At 37.8% G+C, this 21,483-nt stretch overlaps 1 long non-coding RNA gene across 2 annotated transcripts; it reads left to right on the forward strand.

Annotated features, from left to right (window-relative positions):
• The first annotated feature begins 10,524 nt into the window (after nucleotides 1-10,524).
• On the forward strand, nucleotides 10,525-21,207 carry LOC103135477 (uncharacterized). Of its 2 annotated transcripts, XR_001661649.1 has the most exons (4): nucleotides 10,525-10,673; nucleotides 11,207-11,344; nucleotides 17,414-17,477; nucleotides 17,655-17,698. It is a non-coding gene; the product is annotated as an uncharacterized LOC103135477 (long non-coding RNA). The 2 variants fall into 2 exon arrangements; XR_001661648.1 differs by lacking the exons at nucleotides 17,414-17,477; nucleotides 17,655-17,698 and adding an exon at nucleotides 21,196-21,207 and having other exon boundaries at nucleotides 10,530-10,673.
• The last annotated feature ends 276 nt before the right edge of the window (nucleotides 21,208-21,483 follow it).

Genomic DNA, 21,483 nt, shown 5'->3' on the forward strand with positions numbered 1-21,483 from the left:
GACATACAAATTAAAAAATTACACAGGTGTGTATTGATAAAAACTGATGTTTTGGATGCTGGCTTTAAGAAACAATATTCTGTTTCGGTCTGAAAAGATTTTTTTTTATTAAGAATAATAAGGCGTGGGGTGCTGGGTGGCTTAGTGGAGCATGCACACCATGTGAACAATGTACTGTGCCTAAAAATAGCCTTTTTAAATAATAATAATAATAAATAAAATAAAAAAGAGTCAATAGTCAATAAGTAGGACAATCTGTAACCATCTATGGTTCTTGTCTTGGCCAATTAATATATTTTTAAATGGAACCTGTCATCTTTTCTGACTGCTTCTCATAAAAGTACATAATATTGAGATATTTATTTACATATGCTGCCTCTCTTACGGTTTGAAGTCAGAGAGAATTCATATCTATAATTATTTAACTTTTTATTTTGCCAGAATTAATAAACACAAACTATGTGCTTTGCTTTTTTTTTTTTTTTTTTAAAAAAGCCCTTCCAATTTCATGTCAAATTACTGCAGTTTTGACTGGCTGTCTAAGTAACGGACTGATCGACAGGAAGGGGAGAAAAGTCTTTTTAATTGGCAGTCAGGATTCAGAAGGAATGACTGATTTGTTCAGCTGTGCGAGAGACAGTTTTGGAAAGTTCTCTCAAATATGAGACAGGTTTGAAGGAGTCCCTGTAACCGTTTCTGGATATTAATTAGATGACATTTAGCTGGTTTACAAGCACACGATATTTAAATTCCTGTCAATGGCAAAAACACACTACACAAAGACGCATACAGTGGTTGCAGAAACATTAGATAATTATTAGATTTTCTTTAGTTATTGTAGAGGAAGTTCAGATTTTTAGTTTTTTTCTGAAATGTGCAGGTAGGCAAAATGGTTGGCACTCCTATAGAAATAACTTGAAACTGACAAAAGCAATAATAGGTTCCATCTATGTTTGTATTATGTGTGTGCATGCATGTGTTCCCACCTGTGTTATTGCTCTCTGCTGGATTCTGGAGTCAATCCCTGTTCTGCCCTTTTGTGGCTCCGGTATTTTGTAGTGTTCTAGAAAGTGTTTGGACATTTACTAAATAATTTTCATCACATTGCCTCTGTCCTGTTGCACTTGGTCATCCTCAACATAAGTCATAAATTATAATGGTTCCAAATAATTGTAAAGTGGAAGGATGATTGAGAATTTTCTCTTTTTTTGTACATAAGTCAAAAGTTGCACAACAACTAGCCTCTAGAAATGACTCATTTATGAAAAAATATTAGGATCTTAGGTTGTCTTATAGTTTGATTTGATTCTAGTTTCATTATTGTTTTGTGCTTGTTTCTTAATTTGGTTGGACCAGTCTTGTTTTTTTTTCTTTTCTTTTAGTTCAGTCCTTTCTTAGTGATTCTAGTTCATTATGTTTATCCTTATTTTCTCTCCCTCTCTATTTAAGCACTTCTTTCTCAGTCACTCCTCGCTGGTTACTTCTCTGGTTTCCTCTCATTCTCCTCATGTTTCCTGATGGCTTTTTGGTATGGATTATTTTTGTTCAAGTTCAAGTTTGGCTTCCTGTACTTTTGTAAGTTTGCTTTTCTTGTTATTTTTAATTAAATCTTCAAAACCACCTGCTGCCTCTATCTTCCCACTTTTGGGTTCACTTTAAATAACACTAAATATGACAACACGAAGTGCATTTTAATCTCAGCATACTGAGAGCATTAGTGAACAAACGGCATCATGAAGCTAATTGAACACAAGACAATCCAAGGATGAAATTGAAAGCAAGTTTATATTCATGAAAATTTGTATATAAATCAAGAACATTTTTGTGGAGCAGTTTACTCAGTTATTTGAAAACCATCAACAATTAACTCACACATTTAAGACTGAGTTAAGAATAGTTACATTTTTCACACAGTGCCAGCACTGTGTTTGACCCAGTATACTGGACAAAAATAGCTGTCTGAAGACTGGGATAAATTATCCAGTGTTTAAAGTTCATGCAGAAATATGCATGATTTCTTTGTTACAAGTGTTGCTGATCTTATCTGTTCAAATGCCATTCAAAATTCTGTTAAATTCTAGTCTAAGCAAACAATTTGTAATCAACAAAATTAACATTATCACTTATAAACAACTAGAATTAAGTTATTACTGATTTATTTCAGAGTGGAGGAGACGTCCAGTGATCACATAGCTAAGCTGTAGAGTTAATCAAAGAACAGCACATTGCCGACTTCAACTCCAGAGTCACAAGTTTTTAACTCTTTTTTTTTTTGTCAGGCTAACCCAGATAAAACCTAACAGCATTTGAGTTGTTAAGAAAAGCTGAATTGTTTGGTGTGTACCAAGGCATTCATCAAAGCAACAGAGAAAAGCCCCACAGTATTCCTGGAGGAGCTGTGAAATCCACACCTCGAGTGGGAGAAATCTTTGATGGAACACCTATTAGTTATACACTCCATAAATTTGACCTACGTAGGAGTGAAAAGATGAATGCCATTGTTCGGGATAAACCATAAGAAGTCCCATTTTCAGTTTTGAAATCACTGGGGACACAGCAAACGTGGCTCTGGTGAGAGAAGAAATAGGACTAAATAGAGCTAAAACTGAACTGCACAAAACCCTGAGCAAACCTCGCCAACTGTGAAATAAAGTGGAATGGTTAAGATTAAAACACAGCCGTGTGTTAAATTGGCCTAGTTAAAGATCTGACCCAAGTCCAATTGAGAATCTGTGTTAGAAAAAAAATGATAGTCAGCGATTTCTCATTCACTTTGAATGAGCCTGCACTATTTTTCAAAGAAGAAAAATTCTAATTGCTGTAAAATGTGGGGAAACAGAAAAGATAAAAACAAATGTGCACCATAAGTATCAAGATGATATTCTAATAAAATACATTAAGGTTTGTGAGATGGACAAAATGTGAAAATGTTCAGGAACTGTAAATATTTTTAACAAAACCGAACTGATTTCTAAGGCCTTTGGAAATGTTTTAGTAGAACTAAATAACCATTAGTTTCTGGACTTTTGAACTGTCTTTAGGAAAACCCAGACAGTAGTATTACAAAAAAAAACTAAACAAACAAACAAAATAAAACAACAAAAAACTAGAAAACACTGGATCAACACCTTCAATGAGACTTTGGAGAAACTGTGGAAGAATGGGTTCAACAATTAATTCTTCTTGGAGATTTTAATTAGCTGGAAATGCCCACAATAGATAATGCATTACAATATGTTTGAAGGGATTTCTTTTGAGTATGTGTTTGAAGAAACTCTGATTAAAAACAAATTGGCCCTACATCTCTTTTCAGACATAAAAACATGCAATGGATCAGTGAGTTTTATAGTTGTTCTCCATGGAGTCTGAGTGTAATTAGCTTTCACGGCTGTGAGTTCCCTTTGAGGAAAACTTGATAAGGGTTATCTATTTCCTCCCACTCTAAGGCAGCCGTGGACCCACTGCTGTGGTCAGCTGCTAGATTTCTAGCAACTCTTGTGGGTAGAAAAAAAAAAAGACTATATCATGTTGAAAATTCAGTATTGAACTGGGGTGTGCTTACACTTGTGCAAAGCAAGAAGATGTCGAAATGTATCTTTCCTCCTTAAAAAAATAAACAAGGTGATAATACATTGGCTCTGACTGTTTGTGTTATAGTGAGCTGAAATCTTCCATCCTAATTTTTATTTAAACTAGTTTTATTCTTGATAAATCTGCTCAGTATGACTTTACATAAAAGGAAGCCCTTTGGAACATATGATGCTCTATGTTATAGGGGAGGTATAATAATCAGAGTTGAAAGAGAAGCTCAAAAACCATATATTTTATTTTTTTCTCTTGGAGTCTTATATTCTTAAATATATTCCTAATCTAAATGCATAACAGGTTGCACACTGTCCTTGAAAGGCAAACAGTACATAAACATACCGTATTTAGAACTCTTTTCTTTTCAACTTTGTTGAAGCTTGTATATCATCATAGATGTATTTCTTTTCATATCAATAACTGGAAACCTTCGTCAAGTTCACCAAGGATGCTGGTTGATGAGTGGTGATGATATCACATTTGGAGAACAAAACTGGGTGCTCCGAACATGATGGAAGTCACAAGAACTGTTGTGTGAGGGCAGTAACTGAGAAATTTGGCAAAATGACATCAAGCAAAGGGATTATGAAGTGATCGGTAGCAACTGCAGTCAGCCTGCACGTTACCGCAGTTGTTTACAGCAAATACCGTCTTTTTAAACACTTTCATTCAGTCAGTATTTCAGGTTAGACATGTCCAATTTCATTGTAATGGTAGTCTAATGTTCCAATTTTTCCAAACAGTTGCTTTTGAAAAACACCTGCTCAATATTTTTGTTTTTATTAGTGAGCCATGCAGCTATTGTCCAAGTCTCACTTTTCTCCACATAATAAGTCTTTATTTTACTCAGGAGATTTAACTGCAATAAAAGCAGCAAAACGTAATTCTGAGCGAGCCACAGTACTCAAACTGTGTCGGTCCATCAACAGTTAGTTTTCTCACATCAATATGTCATTTGTTCTGATAAAACCCACTTCAGGTTAAGGCCTCTCATGTGGAGGACGGAAAGGAAGTTTAAAAATATAAACAGTGTCTGCAGTCACATGTTCTCTTCTTATGGTATTCTGCTTTTTTTCATTCAGGCACAGAAAAAAAAAGACAGTTCAGCTGGATATATATTAGTGTCATAGCCTTGGGCTTAGGTTTTGTCCTTTTTCTTTAACTCTAAATTCTAGTTGAGTCATAATCTTTTGGCAAAAAGTGTCAGAGACTGTTTCCTGTTAGTGGCCTGCCTACCCTGCATGAGAACAGTATTTACTATGTTCTTTTTTTGTCACCAAATAAGAACGTAGTTCTTTTTTGGTGACGGGGCATTTACCAAACATATGAATTTCCATAAAAACAAATAAATAAATAAATAAAAAAAATTGCCAAGAAAAAATGAATCAGTTCTATGGTTTTTGTGATAGTTTTCCATATGGTGCAGCTCCAGAGAACAAAAATTTTCTGTTTTGGTGAACACTTTTCAGAAGGATGCATTTTAAAATAATGGTTTGCTTTGAAAAACAATGAACAGTGATACCTTTGAGATGTTTTTGTGTTTTCTGGCTCTGAATTATTATTTTTAAATACCTTTAAAACTCCTTATTTCCACTGTCTGGAGAACAAGTTTTTCAGATATGCATATATTATCTTGAAGAGCAAAAAGAAAAGAAAGTTGAGCATGAATCTCACAAATTGATTTATTTGAGACTCAAATACAAAGAAATGAAATAAGAGACAAGGTTAGTCGGCACTCGACCAGGTAACAGCATTAAATTCCTCGCCATAACACTTTGTTTTTATAGCAAGTAACTCCCTCCTGACAAACACTCTCCTGACTACCTGAGTCAAGAAACCTTTGTGACCTTGTGTGTTGCCTCTTCAGTGCTACCCAGGAGGGAGGCCCCGGTTTTTCGGTGCAGTACTGCATTGCAGTGTACCCTCTGTTTCTTTTAAGTCCTCTCAAACAGTGGGCTGCTGTAAGAAGATAACCTCTCAGTGTCATTGCTGGTTTATAATACCAAACTGTTCTCCTCTCATGCCCTCTGGGTTGCTGGAATATCAGCTCAAATGCTGAAGGAAATTTGAACCCCGATCACAACACTAGATCTCAGTGTTAATACAGGTTCAGATTTTCTTTCTGTTGTATTTATATTCTGTGTCATTAGTGAAATTTCTTTTGTTATGTTCGTTATAAATTCACTCTTCTTTTTCACGTCCTTGACCACTGGCTAACTGTCTGCCTTGCTGTCTGTGTTGTTGTCATCTTTGTGAGAAAATGACAAACTGAGATTGAACAAACTTTCATTGTTGCAGACTTTTCCTGTTTGTTGTTGTTTTGTTTTACTCTTTTTTCATCTTCTACTTTGTATTCAGGTTGTGCTTGAATGTTCTATATCTGTCAGTGTCAGCCAGTGATGAATATGTTTAGGTTGAACTTTGTGTGAGATACGCTACATGAAATCTTTGGGAAGTCCCAATTCTACATCTTGCTCAGTGTGGTTTAGCAATACGATTGATGGTGCTTCACAGTTTTCTGCATCCAAGGGATTTCCAGTGTTTTTACAGCACTAGATCTATTTTTGTTTCTGTTGAATATGTCACCTAAATGTTGACTTTGGTTCATTATTTTGAATACTAAATGTTCTATTTCCAAATAACAGGTTTAACCATATTTTCCAGCAGTGGTGATCTCCATTGAAGGCTTTCCTCTGCACACAGTTTTCCTTTAAAACTGCCAAACATGCATATTTTATCTGTTCTATCATTTGTGTTTTTGCTGAGCCCCTAAACCTGTCATCCATTGCCACAGAGTTTATACTATTGCTAAAAGGTGAACAGTGGAGAAATAGGTAGCTTTCTTTTAGCCTTGGCAAACAAAAATTGTCCTCCAGCAATTTTAAATGCAGTTTGTTGATTCTTCTTGTTTAGATGCAGTTGCCTTGGGAAATAAGAGGAAGTATACAGATGCTTCAGTCACTTTCTGATTTACTGGATTTTTTATTTTTTATTTTTTTACAACTTTAAAATGTGCGGTAAATTCCAGCACCATAGACAGCTCCTAGGAAGAGTGTTGCCCTACAGTATGTGCTGTATTACATTAAATATGACATTTCTGCTGCCAAATAAAAAATAAATGAAGACAGTCAAGATCCCAAAAGCTCTATTTAAAAATTGCTTGAACAGAAAGGTTAAAATGTCTGAAAATAAAATAAATTACTAGCTATAACTTGATAGTAGCCACAGGGCGGTCTGAAATTCTGATAGTGTAAAGACAATAAGAAAAAGAAAAACACAACAGTTTGATCATTTTCCAGCATTAAAAATGTGACACCGTTTATGAAATGACATTACAGAGTTTTTGTAAAAGTACTATTTTTATTTAGTTGTTGAGATCATTGCAATACTGTCTCTAATCCAACTTAGTAGTCCTTCGGATGGCGCTATGATTCCATTACAACCTGGCTCCAAAAATAGCATTCAATAGTTTTGGCCAATCTTATCTGGTTTTCCTTTTTTCTTTTTTTTTTTTTTTCCTGAGATGATACTCAAGTCTGCAGAGTTTCAAATCTGAGCTAGGAAAGCACTTCTATTTTTCAACTTCCTTAGAAGTGAATGTGGTCATTCTGATTGTGTGGGTTTACGGTAAATAGGGTCTGTTTGGGTGTTTTATGATTCACTCAGATGATGAGGGGTGATTCCATGATCCATGTTGAAATAGAGGTTTTCCCCTGATTTGTTGAAACGGATAAATTCCTTCAAAAAAAAACAAAAAAAAACACGCTGTTCTGTTCTCAGGGCTTTTCCTGTAGATATAAAACTGAGCAACAACAAAATCCATCCAACTCCTTGCTTTGAAGATTACATATAGTAGCAGCCAAAATAACACAGAACAAAAAAAAATAAAATAAAAAAATAAATACAATCCAACCGAAGGGATCTTGCCGAAAGAATCTATCTTCTTCTATGGAATTTTAATGTGTTTACAGGCTAAACATAGTCTCATTACTATTTAGATAATGAATGAATGCTGTTTTTAGATGGGGTATATCAACACCATGTTCTCAACTACAGCTTTATAAAACAAACAAACAAAAAAAGATCTCTCTACATGTTATCCTATTTGCTGGTGTGTTCCATGCTCTTTGAGTTTTCTCTTTTCATCTTGTGTGTAACGTCATCGGTAATTGGATTTATGAATGCCCCGAAGAGCACTATAAATGTAAATTTTTTTGTGTGACAGAGATGTTATGTTTTGCTGGAATTCTCTCAGCTTCTAGACCAGGGGAGACCAGACATGCGTCATCTATAAACTTCATTCTCAGACAGATGGACGGAGCCACTTATATGAAAGTCACACACATAAAACTCATTAAGACACTGTCCATCACACACCGGTGCACACGTTCAAGAGTCATCTTCCTGTTTCCTTGTCTACGACACACCTACACACATCCATGCACTCGACTTGAGTCTTGTTTCATCATTTTTGTTTGCCCTCTGTCGTTTTTCTTTTGCCATCTGCACTTTCAGAGTGAAGCTGTAAACTTACTGCTAGGATGCAGTTTCGCCCCTTCACTTGTTCCGTAAGTTTTAATATTCTTATTTAAAATTGGTTAACCCTAAAGCTGCTCTTTTGTTTTATCCTCAGAGGAAAAAAAAGAAAAAAAAAGATGAAAAAAAAAATACTTGAGTGAAGTGGGCCTTAACTGGAATAAAAGAGTGGTAAAATTTGACTAAAAATGTTAGAAAAACAATAACAGTTGCATCAGCTCCCGGAGTTAAACACAGAAGATACATAAAGGCCTTCTTTTGGATGCTTGAATGCACGTATGGTTCACAATCAATAGGCTAAAGTGCATGACAGATCCTTTTGAACTAGCATGTCTTTGCAAATAGAGAGCTTATATTTTTAACACCAACTTATTTGCTGCTTTTGCAAGTTTTGTATTTGTGGTTGAATAAACATACAACCTTTGGTATTTTGCACATGGTTGAGTCTTGCTCAGTATAAGATGTTCTAGATTAAATTTAGCCGACAATTGAAAAAGCTTTTAAAACTTGCATCTAGATAGCTTGTAAATCTTTGAATATCATTTATTGTAAGACGTGTCTCTATGAATAGATAATGTATAACTCTTTCAGAACTCCAATTTGTCCACATTGAGCTTCTTAACTACTTTTTCCATTAAGCCTACCACTCAATCTTTCCAGTCCTTTCTTGTACTTCACAGTACAGGAGAACAAACTGAAGAATGTACATCTAGAAGAGACACATTGCTTATCGTGTTCTTTATGGATATAATGCAGTTAGGGCTGTTGTATGTCATACAGCCGAAAAAAAAGTTAGTAAATATACTTCACTTAAGCAAAGTAAGAAGGTCATAGAGTGTTCTTCAACATTTACTTTCACCATTTTGAACCCCAAAGAAATATTCCTGGGCTGCAAGAGAAAGTCTGTTACACTTAGTGATCAATCTCTGTCAAGCTTATTATAATTTGAGTCTGATTGTGTTAAAACACTGACATGGCAAATTTAATTGGAAAAAGCAACATGTTTTGTTTATTAGGTTGAAAACATAAAAAAAATACACATTAGGGTAAATCCTATTTCATAGGGTTAATCATATCCAATAGTATTAATTTAAGTGATTTCCTGAGAAACAGGACACTTTCAGTTTTATTTTTGACCACATGTGACAGATATTCAACTTCAGACATTTTTGGCCCCCCTTCCAAGAAAACCAGAATTTTGCCATGTCCATATGTTGTACTGAATCAGACACACATCTGATTGTTTTCACAGAATCTGCAGTCTGAGCAGCTATGTTAAATTTTATTTGACTTTTAGGTGATTGAGGTGAGATGTGCATCATAATTCTGCCCCAGAAGAAACCAGATGTGGCAAATCCAGACATGAACAATGGCTGTTTATGTTCAGATTTGGTGTGATCGGTGACATAGAAACATGATTAGTGCAATATGATGGAAGCAGATGGATAGAAAAACATAAGATAATTTAATATAGTTGGACATAGCACTTAGATAAAAAAAAATACCATCTATCAAAATGGTGAAGAGGAAAAGAAAAACCAAACATAACTCAAAATGTATTTTTAATTGGAAATTACATTTAAAACATTGAAAAACAAAAAACAAAAATTGTTTTCTTCTGGCATCTGATATCAATCACAATCATCCATAGCAGCTGCCCACTTCTCAAGCATGTGTGCATCAGCAAAGAAAATAGTGACAGCAGCCAAAACTGCTAAAACAGAAAAACCTTTCATGTGAGACTTGGGGAAATAGAACTGCACTGAGTTACTGCTCCCCTGGCCCCAAAACAAGTCAATAGAACAGAACAGATACAGTAGAGAGGAATGGTTTCCATTATTCTTATTTGCCCCAAACACTGACACAAGTATAGGAGCAATAACTTCACTATACATGTTCAAAAATGAAATAAAACGAAAGTGGGTGATGAGCACTGATTAAATATGAAAGATTTAATCAGTGCTTTCACAATGGAGCCCCAGTAATTTGGCCTATATATAACTGGAGGCCTACTTTAATTAAAAAATATGAGCTTTTTAACAGCGTTCTTTGCCCTGTTTCTAAAACGTGCTCTTATCAGATAAATCCATTCTCCACATGAGCACCAGTACAAGCACAGCTCTTATTTTGTTTCATGTGCGTTATGGCGTGAAACTTAGTACAGCAGGCGCGCGTAACTAAACCGGAGTTGGTGTTTGCACACGCAGAACAGTGCTTTGACATGACTCCAAAATTCAGCCTTCGCTTTGGTGTGAGCGTAAAAAAAAAAAGTTCCCCGGCGGAAAATCAATGACACGGTGAGGGCTGAGGAGAGAGAGAGAGAGACAGAGAGAGAGAGAGAGAGAGAGAGAGAGAGAGAAAAGGGGGCGGTGTCTGATGACCGAGGAGGAGGAGGAGAAAGCTCCCGGTCCCCACAGTTGTCCTCCGTGCTTCGCTCTTTTTTTTTTTCTAGCTCAGTCAGTCCCACCAGCAGCCGGGTGCTACAGGAGGAGTTCCCGTTGCCGTCTTGGACTTATTTTCATTCCAGATCGGACACCGAATAACTATCTCGGGTAGGCAAAAAATTTGCTGTTGGAACCTGATAGAATTGATTAAAAAAAAACAAAAAAAAAACAAAAACAAACGTGAAATGAAATGTAACAGTTTGTGATTAATGGAGAAAGCGGAAAAAAAAAAAGACAGGACAAAGCTGAGAGGCGGTGGTAATTGTGTTAACGCCGTTAATTGCTTAATAAGGAAAGGGGTGGTGGACGCTGGGAAGGAGGGGGCGGGAGGGGTAATTGTTTGCCCCATCTGTCGCGGTGACAACTCTGTGTTTATAATCCGATTAGACAAAGGATACGCAGTTTGAGCAATTATGACACTACTCCCAAATATAAACAGTGGTTGTTATTTTTTTTTCCTGCTAAGTTTTTTTTTTTTTTTAATTATTGCATGTATAATTGTTCACGAGGCTCCCGGTAACATTTCTTTATCTTCTAAAGTGCTTTATCAGACTTTTCTCTATAGCCTACTCTTTTCAGCCACCTCCGCATGAGCTTTTCCCCCCGTCAGCCTCCTTTCTCTCTCTCTCTCTGCTTTACAGAAGATGCTCTTCTTTCTGCTACCTGCCTTGGCTCTCTTGCTGAGCACCGAAACGGCGGTCTACGCTATCAGTCACGAGAAATGGCCGGGCACCGTGGCTCAGTACAACAAGGATCGATCCTGGAACAGATTCAGAGATGTGAGTTGCGCTGCAAGAAAACAACAACAACAACAAAACGAACTTGCCCCTCCAAAATGAACATATAGTTAGATCCTTTGTGCGTAAATGTGCGCGTGTGGGTTTATCTTTAATGTGTGGATCTGTGTGTGCGCGCGCGTGCACACGTCGCCCTTGATACACCCAGTGAGTACTTGAGCTCTTGCCAGCAGGCGTAATCCACCTTGTAGAAACTCAGCAGGTTGGAACCCTGCTTGAAAAAGCCAGTCAGACTTTTGGACAAACGGCATTACTCGGCTGCACATGGCGGAATGATTATCTTCCGCTCTGAATGACCGAGTTGTTTCCCCGCTGCCTGATTTTCATCATCAGTGTTGGCATTCTGACACGTTATCCGTTTATTCTTTCTTTGGCTCATACAAAACATTAACTTACAAACACTGAAGGTTTTTTACAATAAGTAGAAAAGTAGAAAACCCACCTGCAGTGCCTTTCAAACGTATTGATCCCCTTTTAAATGTTTCTTCCCCCCCACCTCCCTTAAAACATATATTGTGGTTAAAGACACAAACTTTTGTGTTTTGTTCTGGGGTTTTAGGCCATTAAAAAGTTGTGGATACTTTGAAACTAGTAGATTTGCTCTTTCAGAAAACTATATTTTTGGTTATTCTTTGCAGTACAACTCAACCTCTGTCATATGGGATGGAGAGCACCTGTGCAGACGAATTTTCTTGCCACAAACACAATAAATCCATGTCTAGACTTTGACTGTTCCATCTGAACACATGGCTATATTTTAATATAAACCAAATGCAGCTCTGGGTTGTATGTTTAATGTCATGGCTCAGCTTTTAGAGCAATTTTTCTCTTGCTCTATAAGGCTTTCGTCCATAATTGCCCAATATTTAGCCCCATCCTGATGCTGCCAACTTTGTGTCACCATGGAGATGGTGTGCTTAGTGTGATGAGCAGTTTTTTTTTTTTCTCTACACATATTTTGCATGTGTGCCAAAAAGTTTGTATGGTCTCATTTGAGCAGAGCACCGTTTTGAACATGGTTGTTCTGTTCCCAATATGGTCTGAAAAACTGCCATGGTGTTCAGTCAGTAATGAGTTTCTGCCAGGCAAGATTAAGAGTCAGTAATTAATAGTTGTCCTGTCAAACATGGGATATGTTTATCACTCCAGTGCAACACATTCTAGAACTGTTAAGTCAAGTTTGTGTTTTTAGTGATAAAAGGTAAACTTGGGGTGATTTTACTTTTTTAAACATTCAACAAAGTAGAAGTTGAATTTAAAAAGCTATATTCTTTTTCAGGAAACACAAGAACAAATTGGAATCAGCACATATTCCCCCCGCATTCCCCCATTTTTTTTTAAACAAAGGCAAAATGTTGTCTTGAGAGAGCTCTGATCAATAGATGTATTTTCCTTCTTGCAATCGTTTGTTTAGTCTACTTGAATTAATAGTGCAGCATGTGGTTTTTCTAGCTGGTTATACGATGTTGCATCATTGGATTTGTGTGCTGTATAAGCACAGACGCACTGCACAGATCAGATTTCTATCAGATGAAGTGCTTTAAATGATGTAGAAATAGTCTTTTTCTCAGTGGTAACAAATGATCTGAATCCTGTAAATGTGCAAATTAAGCATAACCCAACCAGCTCAGACCGTCCCAGACGCTGTTAAAACATAAGTTTTATTCCACTATCACCACATGTTCATTCAGGAAGAAGGACTGCTGCAATCCATTGGGTTTCCTTAGAAAACATTTTATAAACAGAAGCCAGACTTTGCTACCATGTTTTTGAAGTAGGATTGGATTTGAGGTATTCCAAGGAATATTGTTTCTGTTAAATTAAATTGATGTGACACTGTTTTTCCCTGGCTAGTGCATGATCTCCAACTCAGCCAAATCCTTGAGGACCTCCGTGTCTTGGGTTCCTTTTAGGCTGCATTAAATATTTTATAAACGGAGAACAAATCCTTGCACTCAGAGCTTTTATTTGTGTCTTGGTGTCTTTTGAAGAATTGGGACAAGATTCTCCTCTGACTAGCTGGAGTAAGAAAAATTTACCTCCAAATCTCTTCTGAACCTTTTTCAGAGAGTATCCTCAGTGCTAAACCTGCCCAGTCTCAAGTTATTTCACTGCTGACAGCTACAGAAGTGATTCCACGCTCTCAACTCTATGATGTCCTTGTCTCCCTGCAAACATGTTCCCCAGACATTTCGGCAGACTGAGGGGTAACTTTGGCCTTATTAGAGGTGGCCATCTTGGTCCAGCACAGGACCTGTGATGTGAAAGATGTTCATGACAGCCTGCTCTCAGCCAGGGCTCGACTACCTGGTGTGTGTGCTTCTCCACTGCTCTCTCTTAATGCTGCTCTCTGGTCTCCTGTGCAAATGAAACTTGTTAATGGCAAACTGTCAGTGGGGGATGGGAGACGGTGGAGGGGAGTCGGCAGGAATAGGAGGGGAAAGGAATGGCAGTAGATAGGGGTGACATTTATGTTGAATATTTCAAGCTCTGCTGCCGTACAGATGCAGGAGCTGCTGCGGTGATTACGTGTGTTTGTGTCCGAGTGTGTGTTGTCTGACCTATCGCACGAAGGAACCTGCTGTTTGCAATGTGTCTCCTGCAACAGTGGCTGTGGCTCGCTCTGCTGTGTCTCCTTTCTACCTCCATACTTAGCTGCTCATTTCTCTCTTCTTTGTCACCCAAATTAAATTTGCACGAGTATGCCTCAAAGTACAACAGCATTAAACCGTGGCTCTGTTTAGAAATCGGTTATGCGGTGGGGGATTGCTGTAAATTTAAGTGTCGGTAACAAACAAACTAAATACGTCTACATGCATCTCTACAAGTTAGTCGAAGCTCTGCAAGATGAAACTGAACTGTTAGATTTAATGGAATAAACTCTACATAAATATACCCTGGTTCAGATTTTCAAGATGTTTTTTTTTTTATGTCTGTTTCACCCTGTAGCTGATGATGTAGTTAAAACAATTTGAAGTAGGCCTTCTTTATTTTCACATAATTTCTGTGCAATGTGCCACCACCTCTGGCAGTAAAACCCCACATGATGATGATACTGCCACCACCAAATTAACATAGATTTTTTAATTATTCGAAAGTGCATCCATGTTGTGTCTATACCTGCTTGTCCATGCAGGGTCACGAGGGAACTAGTGCCTATCTCCAGAGTCCACATGTGCGAAGGAGGACACACTCTAGACAGGTTGGCAACATATCTCTGGGCAACACAGAGACTTACAAGACAAACAACAGTACTTGCACATAAGGGTAATTTAGAAAATCCAATTAACCTAACAGTCATATTTTTGGATTATGGGAGTACCTGCAAAGAAGCCATGCATGCATGGGCACATGCACAGTGCTACCACTTGCACCACTGTGCATCCCAGTATGAAATCCTTTTTAATATAAAACACCTGGGACTTGGATTCCTTTTTGCCATTTTGTTCTTCCTGAAAGGATTGGCATGACATTTGGGTCTGAAGTCACCCCGCTGCTGTTCTGCCTCTCAACTGCCAAGAGAGGTAGTCGCAGTGTTGTCCTGACTGAATCAAGTCAGGGTTTGCTGGCATCGTGGCTGAAGGATGTGGACGGTCTGTGTGACCAGCTGGTTGGACGATTTAATGCAAAAACCCAGTGGAACTGGTGCTGATTAACAGTGGACAGGGTGTGCTGAAGTGCACAGAGACAGAACAGTTTGCTTAACTTCAACCAAGATTGGTTCCTTCAGTAGCAGTGATGCTTGAAACCAAAACTAATAAGAAGCAAACGGTCACTGCATTGTTTTTTCCGTTCCCTCTGTGGTACATCCTTTATATGAACCCTGTGAGTTCCAGCCCAGACTAGTGTCACTTTTGAAAACGTCCAAGCGAGAAGGATATTATAGACCTCATTAGAGGTTTATGAACGTGTATTCACAGTGTAAGTAGAGTGCCATATCTGAGTGATTTTATTGCAAAACCATTTGTTGAACATGAAAGCTAAAGAAGCCTTACCGTGATGCCTCCAAACACAGTTCTTCATAAATGTGACCAAATAGCTCAGCGTTTGTTTTATCTGACTGTAAAACATTTATCCAGGCACTTCTCCCCTTGGTCAACATCCTTTTAGTTTAGTGACTCAAAATATCTTTTACTGTAAACTTAAACCCTTGTAATCCAGCAATGCCCAGTTCATCTCTATAACTTGTAATTTTTGTTCTGATATTTTAAAAATGATCAAAATTGTATTTATATAATTTTTGAGGGAAAACAGCTGGTCAAAACAAGAACTAAAATATAATTCAGTTGATTCATGGCCATGATGAATGTATGAACATGTGTGCATATGAAACCCATTCAGCTTTACACAAAGGTAGGATGTAATCATAATGTCTTCTGCAAAGATTAAGTAGTTTTGATCTACTCATCCACTCTCCCAACATATACTGAATTATAGATGGGAATTAGGGAATAAGGCAATACCAATCAAAGTTGACCTCAGCTTGCAAGCTGGAAAATTTAACCAAGTAACAAACAAATGCTGAAGAAGAGTGATTCTGACATGACGTACTCAGAAGCTCACTTTGTATTCCCATATGCCCCAAATGAAAATTAGCACTCATGAGAAATTTGTGATTTTGTTCTTCATCAATCACAACTGATAATCTCCCATTACACTATGTGACAGGTGTGTGATAAGATCTGTCATGATTGTGTAGCTTTAGCTGACAACTGCAATATAAATAATCACTACTGATAATTTGGCTTTCTTTTCTTATTTTATATAGTTCCTACAGAGCATTGTCGTAGGGATTGCACACACATCTTGAGAAGATGTGTACATTTTAAGTAAAAATTTTATTTTGGCTTCTTTGGGCATTTATAAAAAGAATATGACTAGGAAGGGAAGACATAAATAATAATTTGGTGCTCTCACAGACTTTCCAACGTCAACAAAACAGATTTCTGTGGTGCGGCTTTAAGGTGTTTTACTTTTTTGTGTTGTCCTCTCGGTATTAAAAAGAGGATTGCGCTCTGCTGAATAAGAGTTGAAAAACTTGTACATTACAGTAAGTTTCTGGCTTGGTTGGTGCACTAGGGATAATTACTTTGCTATGCGGGATACAAGCTTCACAGAATAGTTCACCACTATTTTTATCTTTTATTATCTCTAACATGTAAATCACAGCTCTTATTTCGATTTCATTTTTCCTGTAAGCCATTTCCTTTATTACACTTCTTATTTATTTATTTATTTTTTTCTTTGAGTCATAAACTCAGTGTTTTTGTACGTATTCTACTATTATGCTCCTGGTCTTTTTCTTGCTGTGACCCTGTGCTCCCTCAGCCATGCCCTCTTTGTCTCTCTCCCTTTTTTTCCCCAGCACCTCCCTCTGTGACTCCTCCTCTTTGCTGCTCTCCCCTGCCTGCCATGTTTCACTCGGCATCCCCACTGATGAGCCATTTGCTACTTCTTGCATTATGCATGAGTGTCCATGCTCAGGCAGAGGCGCCTGTCCAAGACTTGGAGTCAAAGTTCAGTTAAGAAAAGTAGGGTTTGATTAATCCTTTTGTCGAGTACTAATCACTGGACTATGAAGTGCAGGAGGAGGGATGGGATGCACTCTGAATAAACTATTTTTATCTTGTCTAATTTTAGTCCAGGAAAGCTTTTTAGTAGATGTTTTTAAACTGTCTTATCAGCACACTGGTTTTTCTATTTCTTTTTCTTTTTTTTATTTTTCAGAAATAGGTCTGAGTTTTTTATAAATGGGGAAGAAGAAAAGAACATCAGAACAAAAATAGTCCAAATGTGCAGGTACCTATAATTATTGGAACAGGAGTCATGCAATACACATTTGGTTAACATAGAAAAACAAAGATAAAGGCGTACAACTAATCAGGTCACAAAGTCAGTGAGAAAAGAAAAAAGCTGGATGCACCAACAACTCTTCAGTCGCATCACTCACTGAATAATCGTTGTCCTTCATGTAGATAATGAAACAACCCCATACTTTATGGAACAGATCATGTCTGATTTTGAGAATAGCAGAGGTTTTTTTTTTTTCAGGGTTAAGCAAGAAGTTAGTTCCTCAAACCCTTCTGTGATACAGGGTTTATCCATAAATTCCCAGGTAAGTGCAATTATCCTATTTGCTCTTTTAATTTGGTTTCACTTTGAGTAAAAACCTAGAAAGAAGACCCTGCGATCAAGTTCCAGTCTAATTAGAAGAACCTTGTGTATGGATATTCTGTATTACCAAAAATAATGAAACGAAGTGGCCTAATAAACCCCTCCACATCTGTTGCAGGTTTCTTGAATGTCTTGATTGAATTTGCTTCACTTTTCTGAGGTAATGTCTACTCTCATCTACCGTTGTAATAGCTTAGGGCTTGTATTACCTGTTTTTGACTAATCTGGTTTATATGCTGTTCTCCAGGGACAAATTTTCCTGAAGGTCTGCTTTCTGTGCATTTTGTTCAGAAATAGAAGAATCACAAGAGTTGTCTCATCAAATTGTAACATTCTGAAATGCCTTTTCTAAAAGGATTTTTTTGTAAGGATTAATAACTTGTTTTATTATTATTATTATTGGCAACTTTATATTTAATCTATATCTTTTAAAGCAGCATATTTCTGATTCATAGACTTGCTACAGATTTTTTTATTAGCTTTTGCTGAGCTAGCAAAAAATATAACCGTTGTTTAGCCGTAAGGTAAAGCTAAAACAACTGTGTGTTTCAGTAAACTACAAACACCCCTAATCTTTTCTTCTATTTACACCTTTGTCCCGCATTTGCCTAATCTCCCGTCCTTGTTTATGAAAACAATATGTCATTTTGCTCGTTCTACAGTTCCCATTTTAATTTTCCAGGCGCTTTTATGTTAATACAGAATAGCTGCGGAAAATCCAGTCACATTTGTATGCGGCGCCGACTTCATCTGCGCTTCTGTTTCAGACAGGGTCAACTTTGTTGTGAGCCTGCAGCTTCTCTGTGCTGTTTGGCTGCATCAAAGTGTTCTGGTCAGGAGAGAAAATATCTGAATATGCACAGTACAGCTGGAGCAGCAGGGAAGAAATGGCAAAAATAAACAAAAGAAAACTCAAGCAGCCAATCAAAATTTAGTGACAGAGTTCAGGCCACAGAGAATAAGAATAACCGGGCTGATTTACATAAAGTAGAGGCAGTAACATACACAGTACCGGCACACTGTACACAGACATGCTGCTGTTCTCTGTCACAAATATCATTTCTGTAGCTTTGTGAAACAAACAGTATTTGTCAGTAGTGTACCAGAATAAACACCTTCCTGATTAGAGTTTAGATTAGACACTTTAGCTGCCTTCTACACTGATTTATCTATTTTATTTTTTTTTAAGAGGCAAGTTAAGACAATGAAGGATTCGTGGTTAAAGCTCATTAAATGACAAATGTTTTGAAGTACCCCCATTAAAATAATTTCCCTCCATTGTTTATCTTTGTAGTCTGAAGAAAATGGGTTAAGAGTTGGACATTTTGCCTGGAAGGGCTCTCCACACACTTTACATCCATGAACAACTATTTATGACTATTTTATGTCCACCAGTTCTTGTCTTTTAGTTAAAAAATAATAGTGGAGAATAATACACAACATTTAACCAGTATTGCATGCTCTACATTAGTTTAGGCCTATTTGTGATTGTACCGCACTCAAGTCATATTTCAGTGTACATATGAATGCGACTGTCTCTGCATTTCTCTATAAAAGAGATATTGTCCAAATTTAGCCTCGAAATGCTGCTCGTACACAAGTTCACTAGGTCAAGAAAGCTACTATTACATTTTGACAATGCATCACCTGAGACATGCACAGCTTTCTGTTGTTTAGCCATTTACTTTTTGCTTTGACATTGGTTGATAATTTGACTTGTAAAATAATGTATCATCTTCAAAATTAACTGTCTGCAGACAAAGCTCACAGAAAACATTGTGCTGCTTCATGAACTTACTGTTTCTGTTTTAAACATTGTAACACATTGATAAATAACGTTACAGAAACTCTCTATATAGCTCTGTCTCCTGTCTGTGGATATGCTGGCACAGCCAGCACAGATACATGGGGGGGCTGCAGCAACTAGCACAGTTTCACTGTGAAAATTGTTGTATGCAGCAAACACTGAGGGGAAAGCACAAAAGACGGATAAAAAAAAAATAAAAAATGACAGCAGAAGTTGCAGCCATATAGCTCATTCAAAGACAGTAATCCACCAGCAACAGTTCACTTTAGTCAGTAACTTTGACACCAATCATTTAAAAAGAAATATTGATTGGTGTGGGAATGTAATGCTTGTACCTGGACAGAGAAATCCCTACTTGCACCTTTTAAACCACGTTTAGGCCCCTGTATGCATCTTATGTGGATATTTTAACAGCATTTTTACGCTGTTTGCCATGGGACGCAGTGTAGTCTTTCCAACAAAAACATTGCTCAGTGGTTGGACACAGCACTATTATTTGATTTATATTTAACAGAAGTAACAAAGAATGTTAATTTTTCTTGTAAGATTTGTCCAAACACTGATCTCCTTTTACCAAAACAAACTGCCGTCGTCACCGTTTTGGCAGCTTCGCTGTTTTTGTCAAGATGCGGAAAATTAGTTTTAACACTTCTAAATCCACTGTTTGTTTTTGCCTTCAAAGGATTTGCCTGTCCTTTCCCTCCCTCTCTTACTTTCGCTGTTTTCAGACTGAAATCCCGTTTGCCCCGCTGCGTGCCTCCGAGGCTGCAGAAAGGCACTAAATCATACTTGCGCAGGACACGGGATGCCTGCAAAGCACCAGATTGTCAATTCATTAGTTGATGAACCTGGTGACATGTAGAAAAAAAATTGCTCAAATAATAGCGCGGGTGTTGAGTATTAGAGCGGCCTGTCTCGACTCACTCTCACAGTGGGAATTAAATGTTGTCATCGTTTATCAGCAGCACTTTGAGATGACAGCCTCTTCAGAGCTGCCAGTCAAAACACCAGCATCGGCTCACTGATCACTTAGGAGGATTCGTGTTAGCAGGTGTTGTTCTGCGGTGGAAGCACCTGACATTTTATTTTTACTTCCAACTTGCTCCGGTTGCTTATTTTGTGCATTCGTGCCCCCACCTTTTCATTTCATTCATGGAGGAAAAAGGTTTTGCTGAGCATGCATGTTCTCCTTTAGCGCTCTTCGGCCTCGCTGTGCACACATTCACACCTGGAAGCGCGCCTCCCCTCTCCCCCTGTGCATCCAAAATAAATTGCTGTCCTCAGTGTGTCTTTGTCTTTGCCCTGGTGTGCTACGTGCAGAGATTGGCTTTGTTGTTCAGTCATTGTTATTCAGTAGGGATGGGGGAAGGGCAGGGTGTGGCTCAGCCTCCCCATCTGGATCCACCCCCTCCCACAACTTTTAGACGCCCGTGTAAAGCCTCCTTTCAGCGAATCTCCCCACCAAACATGCATCATTTATGCCTGTTTGGCTCGCCACTCTTTTTAAAACATTGTGCCATCTCCCCTTTTTCTCCTGTCACTGTTATAATTCGAGATGAAATATTTTGCTCCAAGATCTAAATTTTTCTTTTTTTTTTTTTTTTTCCAAAAAATCCTGCTGAAAAAACAAATCATTACATCATTACAGCGGTGATTGCACTTTAAAGTGTGTAGAAACATCCCCATCTTCACTTGCTGACTTGTTTCTTTGCATATTGATGCATAAACACAACCAGGCTTTCATTTACTCCCAACGTCTTGGAGAGACTGATCACTGAATGCACAGGGAGAGGTAACCCAGACTGGAGTTTCAATATAATTTGTTAGTATTTGAGAAACCAGTTACAAAAAGGTAGCAGAGGACAATTTGGACACGGGGAAGATAAAGGTCGCTGCCCCTTTATAACTGAGACAAATAGGTTGTCTGGTAGAGTATTTGTGAGTGTGTGTGCATGTGAGTTGGGAGTTTACAACAGAGAGGAAGGGAAAAAGCAGGATCACTGCTGGCAAAACAGGAACTGTGCAAGAGGAAGATGAAGACGAACTTTAACATGAAGCCCATCAGCGCTATGAGCGGAGCAGATGTATAGTCACAAGGCCGAAGGGATGCGAGAATTGCGCAATCCGTCATCAGTGCAAC

The sequence above is a fragment of the Poecilia formosa genome, unplaced genomic scaffold (assembly GCF_000485575.1).
Source record: "Poecilia formosa unplaced genomic scaffold, Poecilia_formosa-5.1.2 Scaffold26, whole genome shotgun sequence".
Classification (NCBI taxonomy): domain Eukaryota; kingdom Metazoa; phylum Chordata; class Actinopteri; order Cyprinodontiformes; family Poeciliidae; genus Poecilia; species Poecilia formosa.